This window comes from Suricata suricatta, chromosome 7, assembly GCF_006229205.1.
Source record: "Suricata suricatta isolate VVHF042 chromosome 7, meerkat_22Aug2017_6uvM2_HiC, whole genome shotgun sequence".
NCBI lineage: Eukaryota > Metazoa > Chordata > Mammalia > Carnivora > Herpestidae > Suricata > Suricata suricatta.
The window spans coordinates 13,153,701-13,159,217 of record NC_043706.1 but is presented as its reverse complement, the minus strand read 5'-3'; the positions used below and the strand labels follow the sequence as shown (position 1 = coordinate 13,159,217).

The 5,517-nt window shown below is 45.4% G+C and overlaps 2 long non-coding RNA genes across 2 annotated transcripts in view; one reads left to right on the top strand and one right to left on the bottom strand.

Moving 5' to 3' along the window:
- Positions 1-336: 336 nt before the first annotated feature.
- Positions 337-4,851, bottom strand: LOC115296995. Its single transcript, XR_003911193.1, has 4 exons — positions 4,537-4,851; positions 3,335-3,482; positions 466-645; positions 337-376 (listed from the first exon to the last, which is right to left on the bottom strand). It is a non-coding gene; the product is annotated as an uncharacterized LOC115296995 (long non-coding RNA).
- Positions 4,852-4,980: 129 nt separating this feature from the next.
- Positions 4,981-5,517, top strand: part of LOC115296996 — a 2,542-nt gene continuing 2,005 nt past the window's right edge. The window contains exon 1 of the long non-coding RNA XR_003911194.1: positions 4,981-5,105. This is a non-coding gene — a long non-coding RNA (uncharacterized LOC115296996). The remainder of the gene's footprint in view (positions 5,106-5,517) is intronic.

Below are 5,517 nucleotides of genomic sequence, written 5' to 3'. Positions count from 1 at the left end.
GATGCCTAACTTTGGTGGGAGTGTACCAGCAGCCTCCTCTCCAGAAATAAGAGACAACTGTTCAACTGATCTATTCTCAAGACAAAGAGACTACTTCAATGGGATAGGGAGCAATTTACCAACTCACTTTCTGAACTCCAAAACTTCTTATGTATGGTCTTACCTGCAGCAAACGTAGCATCAAAAAGCCACTCATCTGCGGGGTGCCTGTGTGGCTCAGTCGGTGAAGCTAGGACTTCAGCTCAGGTCATGATCTCACGATTTGTGGGTTTGAGCCTCATGCTGGGCCTTGTGCTGACTGCTCAGAGCCTGGAGCCTGCTTCAGATTCTGTGTCTCCTTCTTTCTGTTCCTCCTCTGCTTGTGCTCTGTCTCCCTCTGTTTCAAAAATAAACAAGCATTAAAAAAAAAAATATATATATAGCCATTCATGTGAGTAAGTGCATCTTATACTTGTAGGCACTCACCTAATCAGCATGGATAGAGCCAGAAATTCCCACCAAGACTCAAATTAAATGTCACAAGCAGAAATGATCCTGGTGTTCATGTTCTTCCAATATCCTGAAGAATCTCTTTTGATCCTGATCTCTGAACAGCAACTTTTCCAGCTCGTACTTCTCATGGAAATTACACAGCAGACATTATTCCTAAGAGACACAATTGCACTGTCACCTTGGCCAAGGAAAATGATGTTGATTTACTATAATTACCTTGTACAATCAGAAAACAATACCTTGACAATGATACTTCATACTGATAAACTCATTTTTACAGGATTAACTTGATATATTTTACCTCCTTAACTTCTGCAATCTTCTTATTTAAAGCTATGATCATACTAGCAGTAGTAGCAGCAGCAAAGATGTATTGAGTACTTACTACATGTCAGACACTCTTCCAAGTCCTTTACATGCATTAACTTATTTAATTCCCCCCAAAGCCCTATTATAATGATAATGACTGCTGGTTCCACAGCATTTACTACGTGCCAGAAACTGTTGAAATATATATGAATTCATTTAAGCCTCACGGCAGAGCTGTGATGAAGGTGCAACTGTTAATCCCTTCAGAGGGAGAGGAGTGAGCTTGAGAGACGTTAGTAACTTGCTCGAAACTACAGAGCCTGGCACCGGGCAACATCAAGGCACCGGGAAATAGCAAATGTCACTCCTTGGCTGTCACAGGTCTTCCTTGATTTGGGGGTTGTCCACCAAAAGAAAGCTTCCTATTGCATTAAAATCTCCAATAACAAATACACCAACTATTGAGAGACTTCGAATCACCATCATGGAGTTGCTAAAATGATAATATCCTGAATAAGCTCCATCTATTTCTTCTGTCATTCTCAGCATTTTGTTGAATAATCTCTTAGTTGTCTCGGGGTGTGTGTGGGGTGTAGGAGTATGTGTGGGAGAGAGAGGGAGAGGGAGGGGATGAGTTACATGAATCTGCTGTAGCCGGCATAGGAGTTTGCCAGCACACCCAAGAATGGCAGAGGCAAAAGAATGTGGGTCTTTGAGGACACAGCTGAGCAGCTTAACTTAGCAATCCTGGAAACGCTAGGATTTTCACAAGCAATTTCCAGTCTGGGACCATGTTTCCATAAAGTTGAAAATACCTTCACAGATACAGTTATATTAACTGCATGCATATTTCTCGTATTTCTGTTTCTACTCAACTTTCTTGTCATGGTGTGCTTTTCAGAGATATACAGACCCCCCACCCTCCCACACACAATCCCTAAATCTCACTGGCTTAAAACATCAAACATTTCTTTCATTTTTTTTAAAGGAAACTTTCTTTTTTTTTTAATTTTTAATGTTTTTTATTTATTTTTGAGAGACATAGAGCGCGCAAGCAGGGGAGGGTCAGAGAGAGAGGGAGGTACAGAATCTGAAGCGGGCTCCAGGCTCTGAGCTGTTAGCATAGAGCCCGATGCAGGACTCGAACCCACAAACTGTGAGATCATGACCTGAGCTAAAGTCGGATGCTCAACCGACTGAGCCACTCAGGCGCCCCCCAACATTTATGTCTTGCTCATGCCTCGTGCCTGTGTCCGCTGTGAATTGGCTCCTTATCATAATTCCTCGGAGACCAGAGCTGATGGGGAACACTAACTAAAACATGCATGTCACTGTGGCAGGAGGAAAAGAGAAGTCCAGAGGATCTCACTGTCGCAATGGAACGCCCTGGCCTGGAAGTGACACGCGTCATTTCTGTTTACAACTTACTGGCTAGAACTAGTCACAAAACCCCACCTAACCAGTTTATGTTCCTTACATTTCCAGGACGGCCGGGAAATGCAAGGAGACCATGTGCCTGGAAGGGAAGAAATGGAATAGTACTAAAGACTAGCAATGCTTACAAGGTACTTTAGCACTAAGTACGTTACTCACTTGGGGAGGGGAAATGGGGCAAAGAACATAAGCGTGGGAAAGAGATTTCTTCTTTTCTTTCTTTCTTTTTTTTTTTTTTTTTACTGTATGCCTTTTTAGCATTTGGATTTTTTTAAACTTTCAAAGACTGAAGTATAAAACATGGAGATAAGCACATAAATCATATACAGCTCAATCAATTAGTAAGCGAACTCATCTGTGTAATTATCACCCGGATCAAGAAATAACACATTGTCTGCATCCCAAAAGCCACCTTGTGCTCTCTCTAGTTTCTACTTCTATCCTTCCATCCAAAGATATCCTAACTTTTTAATGCGTATTTATTTTGAGGATGGGCAGGCGGAGAGAGAATCCCAAGCAGGATCTGTGCTCAGCTTAGGCTCGATCTCATGATTGTGAGATCATAACCTGAGCTGAAACCAAGACTTGGACGCTTAACCAATTGAGCCACCTAGTTGCCCCTATCCTAACTTTTTTGTACCTCTAAATCCCTTTCGTCTATTTCACTCACTTTGCCCACTTCCCACCCCGTACTCTCCCCAACCCGCCTCCCTCTGGCAACCACCACTTTGTTCTCTGTATTTAAGAGTCAGGGTTTTGTTTGTTTGTTTTTGTAGAGTCCCTACATAAGTGAGATCATATAGTATTTGTCTTTCTCTGTCAGACTTATTTCACTTAGCATAAACATTATTGATTCTTAATCCCACAGACTAAAAGGCAAGTAGTACCTACGGATTTATCATGAGGGAAGTAAAAGATAAACACCTCCTGGAGTTTCTCTAAATCCAGGGGGTGGGGGTGGGGTGGGCGACGTATCGCCTGTTATTTTGGGTAACAGAAAGTTTAGGAGGTAGAGTGGGCAGAGGCATAGATAGGCCCAAGGAGAATTGGGTTCTGAGACTTGGAGGATGGAAGGTTCTGTGAGTGGACGAGACAGTACCATGCAGGACCTCTGATGATGTGGTATACGGCTCTCTGGACTTTTGGCTGGACTTCTTGTGACCTAGGCTGAAGCAGACTGGACTGTTGAGAGGCTTCTTGATGGCCGCTGTGCTTGGCGGATGACAGGATTAGGCTCAGCACTGGTGCTGGGAAACAAAAAGGGAAGTGAGCCAACAACCCTGAACTAAGGGCCAGGTCCCAGTCCACTTCCATGAGCTCCGGGATTCCGGTTCTATCCACTGGGGAGGCAGTGGTGGTAGTGGTGGTGGTGGTCAGTGTCCCAGAAACTGCTTTGGGATGTCCTCTGAGCCAGGGAGGGGAGGGTAAAAAGCCAGATATAATTTAATTTAAAAAACAAAAACTGAGTCATGAACGTGGCCCCTCTGCCAGGTGGGCCGTGAAGGTGCACTTGTCTTCACAACGCAGTTTCACCTTCCTTTATGTTGCTGATGGCCAAGTCTGTTCTAAGCAGCAGAACAGAGGGTTGGCATGGTTTTCTTTGAAGCCCTAGTGACTATTCCAGTTCCTAATGCCCTGAAGTAAACTGGCCAGAGGGCACACAATGAGGGCATCACTCAGAGTTTAACGATGAAGTACATATACCAACGTATTATGCATGTATCTATGATTGAAAAAAAAATATGGATTATTCAGAATGGACTTGCCCAATTAGGGGAGCTAGCTAGGCACTGTCCACAGGGCTGTCCTGACCAACGTTGGCGCTTGAAATCCCTAAGGCAGTCAGGAAGGGAAGCTGATGAAAGCAGGCTAGAGCCCCACAAGCAGGAGCTGGATGAAACACCATGTGGGCAGACTGACACCCATGTTCTTTTCGTTCCCCCTGACCGTGGTGATGAAGGGACCCTGCAGAAACTGAGGTCCTGTGTCACACGGCTGCATGTTATAGGTCAGCTTATAGAATGTAATGGGTTAACTTACTTATGGAATGTACTGGATGATTTGTTGCAAACCGTTTCCCTCCCCTTTTCTATGGTCCGACCAAGGGCACGCCTACAGAAAAATTGCTTAGTCACTGTCCCACTATGATTGGTCATTTTAGAAGAACAAAGAACTAACTTGATGGGTTCCCGCCAAAACTAGGGTCTGCGTGTCACAATGGAACTGGTTATCATGGAATCCTGTGGATGTCTATATATTCCCACTGTAATCTTAGTTCCCGGGCCATTCTCTGCTCCTTACCATCTGGAGTTCAGGTTTGGCCCTGCTGTAAATAAAGTTTTGCCTTGCTCCAATTTGCCGTTTGGTAGTCTTTTCAACACCAGCCTGCAACAGTGCACAAGTATACTCCGCCCCATGGCGCAGAGAAACTGAAGGAAGTGGGCCCAGTGGGAAGACAAGGAAACCTCAGACCCCTCAGCAGCCTCACCAGAGACTGAGACAGGTGACCAGCAGTACGCGGTTTCATACTACAAGACGGTTGCTGCCATGTTGCGTTCTTCCAGCTCTCGCGAGAGAATGTCCCTTGGAGACTGTCCTAACCTGAAACCTAGGAGGAAAAGGAATCCTGGGAAATGTAGTCCAGGCTGGCCAAGCAGGCAGATGACAAAAAAACGTCACTGTGAGCACTGAGTGAGCATTGTGAAGTCATCAGACTGTGGCCCATGTTTCAGGAAGTGAGTTTGGTCTTTAAACCAATGCCATGTTGACTTGTTCTCACCTTCCCCAGCTGCTTTCTGCTCCTCCTGGCGGATCCCCAGTTATGCTAGTCCACGACTCCTGAGAAGCAGTTCCCAAGATCTGTTAAACTTGTAAGAGGGGCGCCTGGGGGTGGCTCAGTCGGTTAAGCCTCCGACTTCGGCTCAGGTCAGATCTCACGTTCGTGGGTTCGAGCCCCGCGTCAGGCTCTGTGCTAACAGCTAGCTCAGAGCCTGGAGCCTGCTTCCAGTTCTGTGTCCCTTCTCTCTCTGCCCCTCCCCCTCTCATGCTCTCTCTCTGTATTAAAAATAAATAAAACATTAAAAAAAAACCTTGCAAGATATTTATGAGGGTAAACGCCTGTGAAAGAAAGAAAAGGGGAGAAAGCCCAGAGAGGCTTGAAAAGACACCAGTCCCTGATACCAGTCTGATCGTAGGGAAGGAAGAACTGAAGGTTGGAAGTGACACAGATGGCAATTGTACCTCTAGGGAAGGTGGGGCGAAGCTTCCTCCTTGAGGAGTCCC